Genomic DNA, 21,283 nt, shown 5'->3' with positions numbered 1-21,283 from the left:
CATTTGCTAAAGGCTTGTAATGAAGGACTCCATCCATCATATGCATATTGTTGCATGTAGTCACAGAAAAGAACATGAGTGGAGAAATTCATAAGAAGTGCTGGTTTTCTAGGCATTTGTATGTTGTTAGGGCTTCTAACTTTTTTTTTTACAGAGTGATTATTTTAAAATTTTCTTTGAAGTGTCAATAAAGACAGTGTACATAGAGTGAAAAAAAGAATAAAGTTGATTTACATCAAATACCAGGAGGGTGGAGCTGCAATTTTATCAGATTTCTAGTTAATAGAAAGATTGATATTGTCACATTGACATTAATTAGTAATAAAAACATCTGAAACAATATCTGGGCATAATTAAGATTAATAATCAATCCACCTACTGTCAGGATTATATCTATAAGTACTTTGAAATGCATTAACTGTGGGTTATCATTGAGACAAAGCTACATTTTTTTTTTGCTTGTGTTGAATTAGAGTTTCTCTTTTAATTAAATCAATGTCACCCTTCCCACCTGAAAAATTAACCCAAAATGCTACATCCTGATAGATTTGTCAAAAGGCTGAAGGGAACACTGTGATCAGACGACCAAGGAAGCGTATTACCGCTTCCCTGATAAACAGACATGAGGACAAAATGCCTTTCCTCTACCAGATAAGTCTTCAAGGCATGACCGTATTCTTCTAAAATAATCTCTTTATAAATCAAATATTCAAACATAAATGCAATATAAGGAACTTTAATTTTCTATAATATGTTTTAAGTGAATCTAATGTTTTATACCACTTATCAACAAAAAGACAAAATGGTGGACACCCAGGTTTCCAAACTCTCAAGGAAACAAGTATAAAACCTCAGCCAGGGCCAGCTTTCCATGGCATGGGAAAAATAGTTTGCAGCCACGGTCCCCTGAAGGGCAAAGCTAAGGCAGGAGTTTGCTGATAGGATCTTCTCAGAATTGTCCATCTGGAGAGGCAAGAGGGAAGCACTTACCCTCTGGCTCTCCTCCTGACTCACTGGCTGAAGTTGCCCCGTAAGCATGAACCCCATTGCACCTCTAGTTTGCACATGTGAAGAACCAAGAGCTGGCTGTCAAAGGGCTGCTATAGTAAAGTTCCACAAATTGCATGCCTTAAACAACAGAAATTTGTTCCCTCATACTTCTGGAGGCCAGAAGTCCAAAATCAAGGGGTCAGTGGAGTTAGTTTCTTCTGAGGGATGTGAAGAAATAATCTGTCTCAGGCCTTTGGCCTTAGGTTGCTGGCAGTCATCTTCTCCTTACATCTCTTTACAACATCTTCCTTCTATGCATGTCTTTATGTGTGACTTCCCACTTTTTACAAGGACACGGATCGTATTGAATTAGGGCCCATGCTGATGACCTCATTTTATCTTGATTACCTTTGTAAAGACCCTATATCCAAATAAGATCACATTCTGAGGTACTGAGTGTTAGAATTTCAACATAAGAATTTTCAGGGGCACACAATTCAACTGATTACAGTTGCCGAGCATGAGGAAAGCTTATTTACGCCTAGTGGAGTGCAAAATTGTACAGCCATTCTGGAAAACAACTTGTCACCCTCTCATAAAGATAATCATAATTGCACACCTTACATATGACCCAGAATCATATTCCAAGGTATTTACACAACTGAATTGAAGATGTATGTTCATACACAGCTGAGCAATAAGGAACTATTGAATCACACAATAGTATTGATGTAAGTTAAACACATTTTGCTAAGTGAAGGAAGCTAAACCCCAATAGTACATATTGCATGATTGCACTTCCATGGCATTCTGAAAATAGGCAGAACAGCATGGACAGAAAACGGGTTAATGACTGGCAGGGTTTGGAGGAAGTAGGTGAGTTGACCCTAAAGGAACCACAAAACCGAAATTCTAGGGTGAAGGAACTGGCTTGTGTGGTGGATACCTAACTCTATGGGTTTATGAAAACCCATACAATGAAGTTAACTGTATTCAAAGAAAATCCTATTATGCTTGATACTGGGCATCCCAGAATTGAATGCAGTGTGACAAATAACTCTGTATTACACATGCATGATGTAACCCTACGGTAGAAGGTGGAGATAAAAAAAGTTGAACTAAACAATTTTGGAAAACAGTGTTTCTGCCTGATACCATAAAGCTGGAAAAAAAAAAAAAGAAAAGGACTGTACATAAACATTGCCGTGTAGTTGCTAAATTTGTTTCTCACAGGGTATAGGCGAACAATTCAGAAACTATTTCACCTGTACAGTAGGAGTAAAAAATAAGCAAATAAAATTTAGATGCTAGGAACCCAAGTTTCTTTCTAACAGTCAAAATAAATTACAGGTAACAAGAGAGGATGTCTAGAATGGACCACTGGTACTGAATTATAGTCAGAGATTTCAGTATTAACTCAGTATGTGTGTATATATATATATATATATGTGTGTGTGTGTGTGTGTGTATATATATATATACTAGATAAGTAGGTGCAGAAATAATTATAGACATGTGCATATACTGGCTAATATAAATGCAAATATTTCCTAACTGTGCCCCCGAGAGGGCCTAGAAACAGTGATACTCCAGTAGCAATGAACATACCCTGAACCCAGATATTGGTTTCTAATACCATTCTCCAATCAAAGAAACCAGGGCTCTTAGGAGAAATGGCTAAATCTAGGGCAGAGGCAAAGAAAACACAAGATGAGTTTGTAGCATGTTGTAGTCCCAGAAAACAAAGAATTTCTTTTAAAAAAATAAAAAGATTAAGCCATGTCAAAAGCCAACCTGGAAGATCTCAGTGACCAAGGCTGGAACAACATGAAAAACATATTACGTAATGCTAGTATTGGCTTATAAGCAAAAGAGGCAATGGAATATCACTGAATGGAAGATTTCTACTAGAATACCGTAGTAACAAATGCAGCAGGCAATGTTAAAATCAGTTGAGGAATCTTTAAAGGAAATAGGATACTTGTGTAGCCTCAAAATATCTTCCCTACATTTACCAATTACTGTGGTCATTTTAATATATAAGCGCAATTCTTTGAAGCTCTTCCCACCAGGAGGTAGAATTTAACGTCTCTCTACTTGAATGAATCCTGGACTTACTGACTCACTTCTAATAAGAAGAGTGTGGAAAGAAAATCAGTGACTTTACGGTGGAGAAAGCAAGCAGATACTTCCTTAACCAGATCAAGGTTAACATCACCAATGGTAAATCATACAGGTACCATGTGCCCGTGATCTGGTATGATGAAAAGAGCATATCTAATAGTTTACTGTCCCGTAATATTAAATAGTGGAAATTATGAACAACCTTGCCTTATTCTTGACTTCGTGGGAAAAGTTCTGGTCAATTTCCCAGTTAAGCAACATGCTGACTTTTCTGATACATTTAATCACATTAGGGAAGAATCCACCAATTCCTTTTTTATTACATGTGTTTAGACTTTAGAGAGGAATTTATCACACACACACAGAAAAGCACAAAAATAATTTTATAATTTCTATTAATCCCCAAAATGAAACACACCCTTGTAGGCAGTTACTGAGCAGATCAAGAAAGAGAACACTGCCCGCAGTCCAGAGCTTCCTTCTGTTCTAACTCACCACGCACCACAAAGGTAAACAATTTCCTGACCTTCACCACCGAAGATTGGTTTTGTCTGTTTCGCACTCTACAAAATGTAGTCATGTAGCAGTACTCTTTCTTGTCTGGTTTCCTTTGCTCAGTGTTAGGTTTTTGAGGTTCATTTATGCTGGAAAGAAAGTGGTGAAACAATCCATATTTGGAGATGTTGTGATTACATTAACTGGAAAATCCAATTGTTTGGTATCTTTGATGGCTATTAAATAACCATTAATATATATAAACAGAAGCCAAATAAAACATGTATCCCATTTTTATGTCTAACAGGAAATACCTACATGTAATTACAAGAAGGGATATCTAAAACCTATAGAGGAAGCTATGATTTTTCCTGAAGGAGAAAAAAATCCCGAAAAAAGGAGAAATCCTAACCTGAACAAAAGGATCTATCACATTCTTGCACAGGAAGACCCCAGATCATTAGTGGGTCACTTATCCCCAAGTTAGTGTACACGTTACATGCAATCCTAATAAAAATACTCTTTCTTCATCTAGACAAGTTGATAATATGCTTTATTTTAAAGAGAAGTAGCCCTATCAGATATTAAAATATACCCCAAGTTTCCTACAATTAAAATGGAACAATTTTGGCATAAGGTTAGAAAGACAAAACAGTGGAACAGGAGAGAAAAATCCAGAAAAAGTCCCAGTTATACACATTTAGTATATATTAAAGGTAGCATCTTAAATCAGTTAAGAAAACATTGGCCTTTTAAAGATCGTATTGAAACAACTGACCATCCATGTTGAAAAATATAAGATTATATCAGGATAATTCTACTTACCACAAACCAGATAAATTCCAAATGAACCTGATAATTAAATGTAAAAACTAAAAGATTACAGTTACTAGAAAAATGGAGGTGAATTCTTTTTACAGCTTGAAAGAAAAGAATTTCCATAATTGTGACTGAAAACTCTAGAAGGAATAATTGATGATAGAAAAATTAGATTGCAAAAGATACCTTCTGTTGATGAGGCTCTCATACACAGCCAGTGGGTATCAAAATGTTACAAATCTTATGAAGGAGAGCTTACCAATATCTACCAAAGTATATATGCATTTACCTTTGACATAGCAATCCCACTTTTAGGAAGCCACCCAAGAGATACACTGGCAAAAATATGAGAGGAGTATGCAGAAGGGTATCCATTGCAGAAAACAAAAACAAAAGACTGGAAACAACTCAAAGGTCTGTCAATCAAACCAGACCAGCTGAACTAACTCTGGTACAGACACAGTGAATTCTTGGAAGTACTGAAAGTCAGTGATGAATATTACTATATACCATTAATGAGCACCTTCCAAGCTATATTAGCAAGAGTAAATAAAAGTAGAGAAAAGGTATATAATATGCTAGTATTTACAAAAGGAAATAACTAAGCAGGTAAACAGATAGAGATAAACAAATAGATGATATAGTGTATAATTATATTTTCAAAAAATAAAATGATCAACCATAAAAACATTTTAAAGTAGCTACCCATAGGGAGAAGGAACTTCCTTGGGTGATTCTTCAATATATCGTATTTTACTGAGATTTGTCTTTAGAATCATGTGAATACAGAATTATAAAAGAAAATTAAACTCTAAAAGCAATCCCTTAAAATTAAGAAGCCATGAATGTAAATGTGCATTTGATTTGTCAAAACTATCAGAGAGGAATTATGATAAAGAACTTTAAAACATTGTAATTAACTGTACATCTCTAGTGTAATATGCACTGAGAACACAAAATAACTGAAAAAGAAATCTTAAAATCTTAAACTGTTTTCTGTAACCATATTGCCGGTAGTAGTGTCAGTATTATTATAAAACTGTTGTGTGTGTAACAGGTGATAGAACAAATAATTAACTTATAAGGTATACTGGTTTTATTATTCCCGGGGTCAATGGGAACTGGGACACACTGGGGACGAGGAACCAGATAAAGTTGTAACATGGAGGAGGTTAAGTAAAAATAAGTCTATTATTCTGAATCTTATTTACAAGTATCACTGTAAACTTGTGATATATTTATCTATATCTTTACTTTGTCTACTTCAAATGCCTAGAAACAATGACTGATTAAGTTACAATGAGCACACCACCACCCAAATCATGGTCTTGTAGTCCTATCTCCAGGGCTCCTTGAAGAGACAGCAGGCATACACAAAACAAACCTGAGCGTCATATGAAACCAGATAAAAAGGAAACAGGTCAAAAGGGCTGTGTCGGCTCTAAGAGGCGCCCCCCGACCCCGCGCCGTTACTGGTAATGGAATGATTTGAGCATCAATAAAACTAATAACTGCAATGGATTGAAACATAGTGAATAAACTGAAGTCGCTAAATTCATAATGATACTAAAGCAGCAACAACAATTAAAAAAATAGCCTCTGTGAACAAATTTACTATTTTGAAATCTGTTACATAAAGAATCAAACTTTTATATTCCCCATTATATAAAAACTGTATTTTTTTTTTTTTTTTTGTACGCGGGCCTCTCACTGTCCTGGCCTCTCCCGTTTCCGGACACGCAGGCTCAGCGGCCATGGCTCACGGGCCCAGCCGCTCCGCGGCATGTAGGATCCTCCCGGACCGGGGCACGAACCCCTGTCCCCTGCATCGGCAGGCGGACTGTCAACCACTGCGCCACCAGGGAAGCCCCAAACTGTATTCTTGATGACCACATTCTAGATGTACGAGTCACTGAATTATTCCAAATAATAATCAATTATGAAATGACGGAATTAGTATATAAATATGTTCAATTCCAAACAAAATGATGGGATTTCACATTAATCCTTGATGGTTGGTAGCTTTACAAAAAGTGAGACTCCAGATGTAACGTGCCTCTTGATGAAGGAGTACAGAGCTTTTGATTAAATAGTTCTCCCACAATGGAGAAGCGGGAGAGGGGAGAGGAGGAGAGTGGAAGGAAGAAAAAGAAGCGTCCTGATTACGCCCCTAGAGGCAGCAACGTTACTGGAAACACAGAAAATATGATGACATGGTAAATGGTATCATGGAGGGGCAATAAGAAAAACCCAAACCCTAGAGATCACTACAAGTAGATGATTAATTTTTTGCAAAAATTAAATTGCTAGAGAAAAAAGAAAAGATGAAATGGAACCTTAAAGACGTAAGAGAACTGTCAAACAATTATAACACTGAAAATTTATGGAATTTGTTATAAACATCCAGCCTATTAAAAATGACATTTGTAAAATAATTAAAATTGTATACTTGAATAAATATGATATTAATGAATGATTTTTAGTTTTTCAAGCTTGATTCTGGAATTGTGATCATGCTTAACAAGAGTCCTTAACAGGTTATGCCGAAATATTCTTGTGTGAAAAAAATAGTGTTTGGAATTGCTTTGAAATCCTATGGAAAGGAGGAAGTGAGAAGTACAGAAGAAACCAGACTGACAATGAATTTTAATTGTTGAAATTAATTGCTGGGTGATAAGCACATGAGGGTTTGCTATACTGTTTTATGTCTTCTTGTACACATTTGGCAATTTTCATAATAAAAACTTTATAAACAACAACAAACAGTTATAATGTTGAAGAAAACTCCAAAGAGTACATGTTGTGTGATTCCATTAACATAAAGTTTGAAAAACTGGTGAAACAAATCACTGGCGATCATGGAATCTTTGGAGACAGAACGTGAAGGATGCACGTAGGGCTTCCTGAGTGTTGGCAGTGTTGTTGTTCCTTATCTGGATGGCTCCCCAACCCCAGCTTTGTGAAAATTCACTGAGCTCTCCATTTATGATCTGTATTGCTTCTGTATTAATCTGATACTTTAACAGAAAGCTAAATCCTATGCTCATATGAAAAACTCAACATTGTCAAGGGTGGTATAAGAAGACGGGGTCTCCAAGTGCTCCTATCTATAAGGAATCACACACACATCCAGAAGGACGGAAATCAGATAAAGACATCTTGAGGATCAGCTTCTTCAGAGAAGTTCATTTTTGGAAATTAGTTTATTCGTAAGGTGAGAGGGGTCATTATATTAATATAACCCAGATTATACAGACTTAATTTATTAGTGAATCCTTAGCTTGCAATTGCCATAGACTGTTCTAAGCTGTATTTCTACTTCTAATAAATTATAATAATAGATTTCTATTAAAACAAAAAGCAGTAACAACAGCAATGACAAAAAAAAAAAAACAGCTTATCTGAGCCAGCTGAACTTAGGAAAGAACAACTGGACATACCTCATATGAAAAGAAGAATTTACTAATCTATAAATTTATGTGTATCAGAAATAGAAATAGAAATATGAGAGAACAAGAGAGAAGTTGGAATGTATATCTGCTTATCCTAAATGAGCAGTACTGATGCTGAAATATTTTTTTTAATTGTGGGAAACTTTAGAAATGAAAATCATAATATTGCATGACCTCTCAGGAGGGATGACTTAACTAAGTCGTGTTCCTTGATAATGTGTGCAATCCAGCAAAAGCAGCACCATCACACTTGCTAGTATGGCTGTAAAATGCCTCCTTACCCTGTGCTTCTAGGAGATTCCTACTAATTCTTCAGATCTCAGTTCAAATGTCATCTTCACTATCTTCCTGCTATTACCTTAAAGTTCTGGTACTTTCTGGGATTAGAGCAAATATGATTAATATATGTATATATGATATGTGCAGTGTCCATGAGGTGCCTGGCACATAGTTGGCATTTAATTAACAAGAGCCATAGTTTGGGGGAATGGGGTAGCATGCAGAGTCCATCTCATTGCTTCCCATGTGCCTGGCACACAAAAATGTCTTTTGAACACACACGTGGACTCTTGGAGCCAGTGAACTTTAGCATTACTTCTGGCAAAATTGACTTCACTCTTTGGTTGGAGATTTTCCATACTGAAGAAATGAATCTATTACTCAAAGTCTCTTTTTCCCCAACATCAAGCAGCAATTTTTCTGAATTCTCTTATATCTGTGCTGTGTAAGTCTCTCCTTTCTATTCATAAAATGCGCACCAATAAACATGAGTTGTTGAGCAAGTATCTGCCATATCCCAGACTATATAACTACAATACTCCAAACCATTAGCCCAAATTTCAGACTTTATATAATGGCATATAATTTTCTGTTTTTTCCCAACAAAAGCTATTATAGCTTAGGTAGTCAAAAGGAGGTTGGATCAAAGAAAAAAACATATACTATTAGTGCAACAAAACAAAATGTCACTGTCCTGGAGGGGAAGAAAGTGAGGTGGAGTGGGGTGGGCAATTTTTAATGATAGGGTGACATCATACATGTTTATTCTTCTATCGCCAAGCCAATACAGTCAATTTCAAACATACTGAATTTCAATATACTGAAACTATGTAACACTAGGAGATTCTCCATAACAGAGAATTCCCCATCTGCCTTGCTCTAATTTTGTCTTCCTTGTAGATCAAATCTCATAGATGAGCAGACAAAATATCTCCTTTATCTCCATCCTAGGCACACTCATCACAGACATAACAACAAGATGAGCTAAGTTGCAGCTGGCTAAGCCAGTTATTTATTTATTTGCGGTACGCGGGCCTCTCACTGTTGTGGCCTCTCCCGTCGCGAAGCACAGGCTCCGGACGCGCAGGCTCAGCGGCCATGGCTCACGGGCCCAGCCGCTCCGCGGCATGTGGGATCTTCCCAGACCGGGGCACGAACCCGTGTCCCCTGCATCGGCAGGCTGACTCTCAACCACTGCGCCACCAGGGAAGCCCATAAGCCAGTTATTTTTAACAACAAAACATCCGACGGACATACCATCGGAAAATTGGATGAAATACCAATTTTCAGGTACTGAAGTAAAACTAGCAATGTCCAGGGGCCCAGCTTGCAGAGAAGTTGGAATTTTTAAATGAAAATATATTACAATACTAGCATCTTTTTCCTTACTCCTCCCACAAATTATTCATTCAGACAGCTTGTGAATTGGATTTGCAGCTACTGTTATGTCTTACACAGTACAAAAGAAAGAATGCTTGGTGGACTTTATCGGTTAATTATATAACACATGATGTCAGATCTCACATAATGTTCTATTGGCTGGGGTTTCTATTGCTAAGCTTTTACAAATATTAACTGTGTGCTTTCTCTGGGCGTTTAGAAAACTCTAAGAGGGTAACATTTCTTGGATCTTCTTAGATATCCAGATTGTGCTTGTTCTGTAGACAATATTTTAGATATGGCTTGGGACATCAAAGAAGTTAGATGGCTTTTGTTCATGACCCCTCAAATTAAGTTTGGATTGCCCCCTAGAGCCAAATACCCGTTGAAGTTCTGTGAATACAGGTTAATTTTAAATGACTGAGGGATAAAGTAAAAATATTTTCATCTCTTCTTTTCCCTTGAATGCTTAGTTAATGTGATGTGAGTATTGTAGATGATTAGAAAAGTCTTGAAATGCATTCTAAATTCATAATTTTCTGCTTTTCTTAATTACCTTTGCATATTCTTCTGGTTAAACTGATACCCCCAAATGATGACAGAAAAGCTAGTAGTCAGCTCCTGCCAGCCATAAATCAACATTTTTTTGGCACAGCGACTTTTCATTTATCTCTGGTATATGCAGCATTTAAGGATTGATGCATTCTAACTGCACTTTTAAGGACAGATTTTCATGTGAATACAAGCACTGGCATTTAAACAAAGAAAATCATTAATCTGAATCTAAACTTTTTATTAACCATTCCGAGTTTTACTTCCCTCTGTTGGTCTTTTTCCTTTTTCTCTTCTCAAGGTCATTTTCTGCTGTTTCCAAAGGCATTTAAAGTTTTACCCAGGGTCTTCTGTTGCCTTCTTGATGAAGGCCTAAATGATTATTTTTCAGTAAGGAAATGAAAGCTAGATGAACCTTGACATAGCACTCAGGGTATAATACATATCACCAGGATTTATCTGCTTTAGAAACTGAACAGTTAACCTAATCATCTCATTTTATTGCTAATTTAGAAAAGCTTTCCCCCCTCTAAGTAAACTCTCACTTTTTAAAATTCACTGCTTATGACCTGAGTCTTTTATCCATTGCACTATTACCAACAGCTAATCCCCCTCCACTTATTGATAATTGGACAAAACTAAACAACATGCCAACTCCTGAAAATGGCATGCCCCTGAGGGTTCTATTCAGTTAGTCCCGAAAAACCACATTGGTTTCCAAGTTTGGTTCTTTTGTGGCCTATCAATGGGAAACAACTGACCGATTTTCTCACTGCTTAGGAATTTTGCCAATTCTAACCTGCTTTTTGCACACTCTTTCTAAGGAATAACGTGCACAGTTTATATAGCTTACAGATCTTCCTGTTCTTAGAGTTCCATGAACCGTCTGCCATTCCTGTTTATTTAAATAATTATTTTATTGCATATAGTTAAACTATAATTATACAATAAGTATTTCTTCCAGAACTTAGTTTATTTTGTCGATCCAATGCAAATTCAAACGAGAGATGTCTGGGGCTCATGCAGCTTTATCACAGGATTAAGCCACAGGCACTACTTTCTATCTGCTTAATTAGTGCTTGAAATTATGGAAGCCTATGATTTGATGCCACGTAGAAATCAATGCCATACTTTCTTAAGGGAATACTTCATTAAATTTTGAAGCTGTGTAACAACACCTATGCAGGTTGAGGTAGTATTTTCTATCCTTAAGCTTAAGAAATGTATTTAATGGCACCTGCTTGCATGAAACAAGCCTTTGGGGCATATGTTAGGAAGCAAGGACAAAGACTTTGGCAACTGAATTATTATAGAATGAAATTAAATGCCTACAACAGGGTAGCATTCAGAGATGCTCACAAAGAGGCTACAATGCAGTTCACACATTCAGGGCTTGAATTTATGCCCTTCCCGGTTCAATGGGGAGTGTTAGCTGCCTTTCACTCCCCACATACAGCTGTGGAAAAATGAGAGCCCAAAAGCAGCAAAGGCCTCCTCTGCTTTGGTTCCCCCTTAAACCTTTCTTTCAATTTTCACCCTAACATGACCATGTTTTCTGACAGCCTTTAACATACTTCACATGTTGATTTCTCTAGAAGTTTGATATTAAAACACAGATGGGAAGCCATGCATTTTATTAAATTTGAGCACTTATGTTTAGAAGGATTGGGAATGTGGCCAATACATGGATTCAAATGACACTCAAAGTTAGAAAATTGGCCATTTAAGGAAGTTAACTGACTCAAGACACAGGAAGGAAATAAATAGAATGCAAAAAAAAAAGTATGAAAAACACATGAGGGAAATGGCAGTATTGAGGATAAGACTGTGTTGCTCCTTTTAAAGAAGGGTTTAAATACCTCTCCAAATGGATTTTTTGAAATCACCGTTAGACCTGCACAATTTTCTTTGAGATTGTTTACACTTTTCAATTGAGAGTTGCCTTTTGACTAACGTATCAGTTCGGATGTTAATTTATTCATTCATCCTTTCACTCACATACTCGGCCACCAAGTACTGTTTGTCCCCTGCCCTGTATCAGGAGCTGGGGAGTAAGGGCTTCCTATAGAAAATGCTTATTGTCACAAGATATAGCAAAGCCATGACTCGCTTCCATTAATGAGAGATTCTAATAGTGACAGGAGAGGACCTTTTTCAGGAGGGGAGTCTTCCACATTTCAGGGGTTCCACCAAGAAGCCCCAGAGCATTGGGTCTCTAGCATTTTTCCCCTGGGTTCCTCCACGTAATCAAGTCCTATTGCATACAGCATCCATCATATGTAATCAATTAATTTCTCTCCCATTCTTTCAGTGGGTACTAAGTGTGTACCCGGGGAAACTTGAGAAAAAGGCCTCAAATGATGGTTTGTGTTTCACGGTTCAGATGGGGGAACTCCAGTTGAGAAAGGGCACAGGTTCCAGTGTGCCAACTGTCCAAATGGGGCTTTGTAACTTGATTTTAGGAATAAAAACAGCCAGAGAGATAAGAAAAAAAAAAAAAAGTATATGTAAGGGTATTCTGGTTTCGGTTATTTGGTTTATGTATGAGAAATGATTAAACTCTGTTGTTCTCCTGTGTGACTATTTTGCTTGTGATTTTCTGAGTCCCCCTTTTCCCCAGCCAGATCTGTTCTCCACACCGGTCTGCCTTGCTTTGCACTTGGATGGTAACCTCCGTGGACCACTCTCTGACTTCCAGGAGGCTTTCTATGGGAGGCCAGACCAGAGGGTCAAAAGACAAAGGGGTCAGGGGCAGCTCCCTCCCAGCTCTGGCCCGGAGCCTGGTTTTCTTAGGAAAGGTCTATCTCCACTTCTGCACCAGCTCCTCGGCCTGGGTCTCTTTCCTTTCCTGGCCTCTGAGGGGACAGACCAGAGCAGTAAATCCATCAGGGGTTCCCTGAATCCCCACCTCCACCTATTAATTTCTGCTCACCTCAACTATCTATGCGGAATCCTCTTTACTGCAGGAGTCTGATTCAATATAAACAACAGCAGAACGCTAAATATTGATGTTCTTGATACTTTTGTGTCACCTAACAGTCGAGTTTTCATTTGTTTGGGAGAAAGTGTGCTTTAGATATGTTTGGAGAATTGTGCTTTTCAGATTCTAAGCTACAGCAAATGATTGTACCATTTGCCTAAACACAAATTGTTGAAAGATCAATATGTATCCTTGGGTTTATTTTAATAATACAGGAATGAATTTAAATTTCCTCTTCCACATAGCAGTTTTAAACTTAAATGTTCGTTGACTGGTAGAGATGTTCTGAGTCAGCCTGAATTTCCTGGGCCCTGTTCCCTCCCCTCTTATAGATCCCACTTATTTTAATTTTCTCTAAAGAGCCTGTGCATTTCAGGTCTTGCACAACCAGAACCTCTCTTAAGGCTGCAAGATGTCATTGCTCTTCTAATTTTTATCATATAAATATTATTGTCTAAAATGAAAAGTACATACTGGGGCTGAATATTCACTTCAAAAGGAACAGGAAAATAAAAACCATTGGTTTACAGATTTTGCTCTTCAATAAACATCACATTTGAGAAAGACATTATACAAATGGAGTCTTTCTTAATGTTTTCTCCTATTTATTCCAGTAAATAAATACAGTGGCTAACACAAAGATACTTTCTAAGAATGATGAAAAATGCCTATTGCTTACTTTTTTCCTGAGGTGGTAATTTCTAGTTCTGAAGGTTACATAGCATACAATCTCTCAGTGTTTACATTTTTATGTCTCACTCAGTTTATCCTAATACAATAATATTGTTGCAAGGCCTAACTTAAGGTTTTGTGTAGAATCCCAGGGAAGGCAGACATCTGCTTTATGTTGTCATTTTGGTGTTCCCAGTATTTATAATATCAATTTTTTCAACGTTCCTTAGATTCTTACAGTCACCAATGAGCTATAACTTGTAAATCACATGTTTTTATCAATATACATACAAAGCAACTACTAGTATCACTAGGTCGCCAGTTCAAAATATAAATAAAAAGTCATATATGATGGATTTCTTTCTTCCATTACCCTGATGTGGACATGGAATCTTTCCAGTAATTTCATTTTCAGTAGAGTTTTGCCCAATTGTCCAGAAGCCTGTAAATGAAGCTACAGAAAACAGACCCAATACACTTATTTTCAGTAGTCCCCAAGCTATTTCATCTTGATAAAGTATCAAACAAAAACAACAGAATTGCAAAATTATGAAAAAATTATAGTGACTGAATATTTTAGGGTTTTTTTGTTTCTTTCTTTAGTTAATAGTAGTAGTCAAAGTCATGAAAGCGATTTAGAAATCAAAGAATATTTACAGTTAATTTATTCAACTTATTTATTAGAAGCCAAAGCTACCTGTTTGAAATGGTATCAGTGGTTGTTCCCAAGAACAAACCACAGAGGGATCAGTGGCTTTGCTTTTGATAAAAGAAAGAGGCTCTCACAGCATCTAATATGAGCAAACATAAGTCAGATTAGGACCCAGGTGTGGTGTGAAGTGAAATCTACACACACACCCTCTCCCCATGGCTGAATAGTCATAATAAACCTTGCAATCACTGCCAAAGCCAGCTTGAGAAATGGGTCAGGAGTGAAAGTGTTAAAAAAGTAATACCATTTAAACAGGGTTGCAGAACTCCTATTAAAAATGGCAGTACTATAAGTGTTCTAGTATTGTCAGGAATGTTCTGTTGGATGACACTAGGCTGTGATTTGTACACACGGCGGACCAGAGTTGATGGGTGAGTGAAATGATCCATAACCCTCTCTGACACATTTAGAGCAGTTCAGCTGCACACAGAGAACAGTCCGTCATTTGCACCCTTCTGTGAAAGCTGGCTTTACCAAGTGTTTCAATGAAATATGTGCAACTTCCCATTTAAATTAGTACCACATGAAGCATGAAGAGCACCACAGGTATCTCCTGTAGTACCAGCCTAATGCAAAAGTGGCCTGTCTTGTAATGCTCTAACAGGAAAGACATACAACCATTCATCTGTAACATATTAAAACCAGAAGAAATAAATTACTCCATAGATGAAGAATTATTGCTTGTGAAGAAAATGTGCAAAGGTAGTCCTAAAAAGCAGCTTTTACTAAAAAATTATCGCAACAGCATTTGAATTCTTAATGCATATTAAACTGAAAACTCATAACCATAAATCATCGTTTTTTAAATGGCGGAACTCTGGTTAAAACTTTTAGCAGAGATGTGTTTCACTTCTGCACCACGGTTTTAGCCTTGGCATTGATAGGAGGCTGCCTGGGTTATACCAAGAGCAATGAATCAGAGAGATTATAAAAAGGCAAGCAACAAAAAGAGTAGGCACTTATTCATTGTGGTATTGTTTTAATGCCTCTTGTATAATATGACATAACCTAAGTGTGGTTAGCTGCAACCTATCAACAAAGCAAGATCGCCCTCTGCTATGCAGAAGAGTAATTCAAATAATACCCTAATGAATGAAAATCATCTTTGCTGAAATACGTGTCACTTAATTGCAAAGATATGGTAAGAACCATTAAAAACCAGCCCAGTATATACAATATATATTTCAAAGAAACACAAATGGTTGCAATTCAGTTAAACTACTTCCCCGAACTACTTCCCCAAGAATTAAATGCTTAGACAAAAAGAATAATAACAGAATCCCGTGTTAGGTTATGACAACAGATGAGGTACTTTGCTAAATGTTTCACACACATTGTCTCATGCAATCCTTAACAATAGTCCTTCTAGGTGATTTTACGTTTACCATTTTCCAGATAAGGGAATTAAGTACAGAGAAATGACTCAAGTCCCAAGTGACCCCAGTGGATCCTGCAGTCAGAACTCAGCCGTGCTCTGCAGGTTCCAGGATGTTTTCAGGAAAGTGCTCTCATCCAGTTCTCATAACAAGCCTTTGATGTAGGCTGGGCACTTGTCAACATTCCATTTTACAAACAAAGAAGTCTAATTTTAGTGTTACAAAGTGGCCTGCCCAAGCTCAGAGCAAGAAAGCATCGGAGCTGACAGTCAAGACTAGGGCCTTTGCCTCACCTGCAAGGTCTCGGGGCCACTCTAGCAGTGAGGCCTGGCAAACACACCCAAACCTGTGTACCTAAGTGCTCACTGCATTCTCTGCTTCAGAGCACATCTGCCCCATATCACTTTTATTAGTAAAGGATGTACGCAGAAATATTTTTAAAGGGGGATTGGTAATATGGCTCTGTAAATTTAAACATAGTTTCTGCAAAAACATTTTTTCCGTGATGTCTGCCACAGTTCTTTTGCTGTGGTAAAAAGTGAGGCTAGATGTAATGAAAAACAACCGTATACAAAGAATATGTAAGAAATATCTTTACCAGCCCCCTGTAAAATTGTTTCTTAGCAACTGTTTTTTAAGGCAGCCTTGATGTTTTCACATTTGAGATGGGCCTTCACATTCCAGCACTTACTGCATTTTTGTGCACATAGCATATTCAAGATAGGTTGAATGCCGGGTCATGTAAACATTTACTGAGTAGCTTTTGTAATGGCTGTAAGTTCATGATGAGAAATGCTTTACAGTAAGACTACCACCTTAAAATGGGCGTAGTATATTCATACGACAAAACAGTGCTAACTGTTTTTTTTTTCTTCATGGCAGAGATTCATGTGACCCAAGTTACAACTGTGGTGGGAAAAGTAAGTTCATTGCTTGTTTGTACCATTGCTTTCTTCAGACACACCACCTGAGGTAGCATTCACAGCTCTGTAGACACTCGCATCTGAAGGAAATGTAATTATAAGCAGCAATGTATCAAAACTGTCACTTTTAAGTTGGATGTCACCTATTACATAAAGCTCTGGCATGAGGTATCCAAAGAAAAGTCTGGAAGCCATAGCATTTACCTAAATGACATCTAAATAATCAAAATAATGCAAAAGGCATCTGTAGCACTGCTCATTTCCCAGGTGCTGCAAAATTAAGAGCTCCATATATCAGAGCAGGAAACCTTGAAGTTAATTCTGCTTTTTATCCAGTACCTCTTATTCAGTCCTCTCCAATGCAAATGTCATCTAACGTAAAACAAAACAAAATAAAATATAATAAGATAAAATAAAATGGCATATTCGATAAAACTTTGCAATCTGGTCATTTCCCAGTCTAATGATGAGCATGAATGGCAGTATCCCATGATCTAGTATAAATTGTAGGTATTTTAGGAAAGAAGGAAAAATAAATTGTACTTTGCTATTCACACGTACTCACAATTTATTTTTGAACCAAAAAGGCAAAGCGATGCACATTAACTGCAAAAATCTGAAAGAAGGTAGCGGGACCCCCGTACCATGCAGGAAACCGCAGTACCCTCAGAAGGAGGTCCAGAGGAGAAGTTCATGAAGGGACTCCTTCAAAGGCTGAGGGCAGAGTAAACAGAAACAAGAGATAGGGGATGACTGTAGAACTGGCCATGGCAGGACCTCCCATTGTAGACGCTAAACTTAGCCTAAAATGGCAATCCTGGAATGATGTAGAGGGCAGCCCTTCTTTGAAACAAATTATTTAATTAAGTGGAACAGCAGGACACTTCCTGCCCAGGCCCACTAATTGCTTCTCTTCTATATGTTCCCTCATTACCCTGTCTACATTATGAAGATAGCAATTGCCTCCTTGATAGGCTGTTTTAAAAGGACCCGTCTCCTCCATTTCTTTAAAAGAGGATCATTTCACTCCCAGAGCTAGAACTGGACCACATATTCAATGGATGTCACATTGACCCTGCTATCAGTGTGAACTTAATAGTGTGAAGACACGCGCATGTGTGTGTGTGTGTGTGTATGTAAAAGCACAAAGAAGAATGCCATTACATGTTAAAATCTAACTCTCATGCTTCTACCCCAGGGAGAGGAGTGCAACTGTTAAAAGTATAACAAAGCTGATAAAAATTAAAACTCCAATTATGTATTTAAATCCAAAGCTGTCAGATGCCAGTTCTCCTTTGATAGTTTCAGCCCTTTCACTGTTGTTTGCTTTGGGTCTAGACACACCCGCAGCATCCCATTTTCTTCCCAGCTCCAATTATCACCAGCCAGTTACTACAAAATAATTGTCAAATGGTCTCTTAACCCTACGTTGGTTATTCATGTATCTTAGTTCCCTCCTGTTCTCTTCTCAATTACACTGCCCACACCTCATTACCTTCTGAGATCTTCTCCCAGCTAGATCCACCGAGAGCCACGGGGACCCCTCCGTTTTCATTCTCTAAGTATTTCTCTGCTCCTCTCCTAAGCTCTTTCTCTGATTAAATTTCTTGGCAACTCTGAGGATTTACACTCCAGCTAGTTTCTCTCTGGTTTGGGATTTTCATGCCCTCACTTACCCAGTACCTGCTGCTCTTATTTTTTCCCAAATCCCCTATCCTTGGATCTATCATATGTACTTTTGCCTGTTGTATCAAAACAAAATTTCCTACAATAAAGTATATTAAATTCTACTTCACTCATGTCTTTGCTTGCTTTCTCTTCCTTCCGTACAGAGCCTTTCCTCCTCCCCTTCTATTTATGTTAACTTCATTATTCTCATTGATGAAAACACTCTGTTTATAATGGTTGTCATATGGTCATCCAGGAGTTTTCCCTTATTTCTATGAAGACCATATCGTTCATCCTGTCCAGTTGTGGTCACTACTTCCTATGCCTCTTTCTGTGCCCTGTCCATGTCTTTTATCTGTGTGATTCTCCAAGCAGTCCTTCCTCTCTACTCTAGGCATATTTCATTGACATGCAGAGCAGAGGTAGTAGATGAAACTGCCACTATCATTGGGTCTTAAATTGATCGAACCACATTTGTCCCCAGGAACTTTTTAAAAGCACGATGCATAATTTATTTTGTTGTTTTGTTGGTGACAGGGAGACAGCTGCTATAGCTGATGCTGAATGTGTGTGAGAAAGTTTTAGTACTCTTTATTTACTGAAAAAGTTGAGGTCTGAAAGAGATGGGGATTGACGGAAAAAGGAACATCTCTTAAATTTATGTTTGGGAAACTTTTTAAAACCCTTGTGATGGGTTAATTATATGTGTGCTTGTGGGTACGTATTGTGGGTAATACAACTATGCTGAAGTTTGTAATAATACCTATTATTTAAAATAATTTACAAAATCTTCTGAGGCTTTTGATATCATGGTTTGTTTTGGCAAAGACAACATCAATGGTGCTGGTAGAGAACTCACTTGTCCTCTGCAAACTGTCCACATTTCTGCCAATATTTAGCATCTCATCTTCCGTCTTGTTTATTTTGTTTGTGGTAAATTATCATTTTGGCAATGTGCCTTTGAAACAGACTTCATTGATACAAAAACGTGTCTGATGTGGCCAGCAGGAAAAGAAAGACATATAATTCCTCATAACAATGATTCCAGGGGAAATTTGGTGAAGGGCATGGTTAAGATAATGAGATAGACTTAACTCCAAAACCAATGAATATTCAATAGTCTTTGCAGTTTCCATCTCAAATTGTTTACAAATTAGTAATGAGTTTTTAAAAAAGCACTATGCTCACTCATAAAGTGATTTATACCAAGAACCCAAATAACGCTCAGTTGAAATAGGATGCGACATAAGCTCATTTGGTCTGAAGAGACTATAATTCTTATGTAGGAAATCTCATGTCCAGTAATGGGTGGAATTATCTTAGGAGTGTACCTAATACAGTGGAATACACTTGATGGGCACACCACGAAGTTTCATTATGGAGGATCATTTAGAGTGGTCTTTTAAAACTGGGGGTATGGGGAAATATTGCCAGCATCTAGGGTTTTATGTACCTGAACAAAATGGCTTCAAACAGCAGAAGGAACATGTCTTATTTGCTTATATAGAATAGCCAATTGGTAACAGTACCATCACCTGCCTATGTAATTACCGTGTGGAAACATGTAATATCGACCCTGACAGACACACTTCATCAGTCAAATGTTCAGAAATACTGGATCAACTCATCTAGGACACAATCTACATCTTTTCTCTGTTCAAAATTGTTATTTCAAACATAAAATTCTCTTTGTTGTTTGCAATCTCTCAAATAAATAAATAACAAAATAAACATACATTGAAAGTCTGAGGGCTAAATTGCAGGCTAAAAACTACATATGCTGAATTCTGTTCCCAATTTTGGAAATGATTTACAGAAAAGTAATCCAAGTAAAGGGAAAATGGTAGTGTGGATTGAGTATTCAGGTATATAATACAGTTATGGCTCTCTCTTTCAAAATATTTATCTACATCTAACTTTCCATCTAGGTCTTTGTTTCTATATCTCTACACATTGGCTATACCTATATATGTCTCTGTGAATAATCAGACACTAACCAAGTACACTGGTATTTTGTATTTGGAATATTTTATAACATTTGCGTTGTTGTGACATTCCAACTATAATTTGGGGGAAGGAGAATTACCAGAAGTTAAAATTCCAGGATATTTCAAGTAGCTAGGAGACTGGCATGTAAGATGTTGATCCCAAATGTGTTCAGTGGAAAGATAAAACCAATTCTCGATTAAGAATTGACTTAAGTTGACAATAAAGTAACACACACACACACACACACACACACACACACACACACGCACACATTATTCTCTCAAGAGTGTCCAAATGAAGTCCTCAACCTGATAGCCTATCAAAAATGCAACATGTGGAATCTAAAACAAAAAATGGATACAAATGAACTTATTTACAAACCAGAAACAGACTTAGAGAATGAATTTATGGTTACCAGTGGGAGATGGGGAGTTTGGGGTTGACATGTACACACTGCTATATTTAAAATGGATAACCAACAAGGACCTACTGTATAGCACAGGGAACTCTGCTCAATATTCTATAACAATCTAAATGGGAAAAGAATTTTAAAAAGAATAGATACATGTATATTTATAACTGAATCACTTTGTTATATACCTGAAACTAACACAACATTGTTAATCAACATACTTCAATATAAAATAAAAAGGTAAAAAAATGCAACAAGCTATGCAGATTCTTATTTTCTTTCCAAATTGTCTCTGGAATTTGATTTACTAGATGTCCTACACCAATCTTATAAGAAATAAATGTTTCTTCCCTGTATTGTGGAATTCTGGAAGCTGCTAGAAATAAGTACAAAGGGCAGAACAGATGAGGAACAATTTAGAGGTCATGGTTGAAAAAAAGTTGAGATTCTGTAAGCAGAG

This window comes from Aethalodelphis obliquidens, unplaced genomic scaffold (genome assembly GCF_003676395.1).
Source record: "Aethalodelphis obliquidens isolate GAN/ISIS:26980383/991018 unplaced genomic scaffold, ASM367639v1 scaffold35, whole genome shotgun sequence".
Taxonomy (NCBI): domain Eukaryota; kingdom Metazoa; phylum Chordata; class Mammalia; order Artiodactyla; family Delphinidae; genus Aethalodelphis; species Aethalodelphis obliquidens.
The sequence above is the reverse complement of the archived record's forward strand: the minus strand, read 5'-3'. Positions refer to the sequence as shown.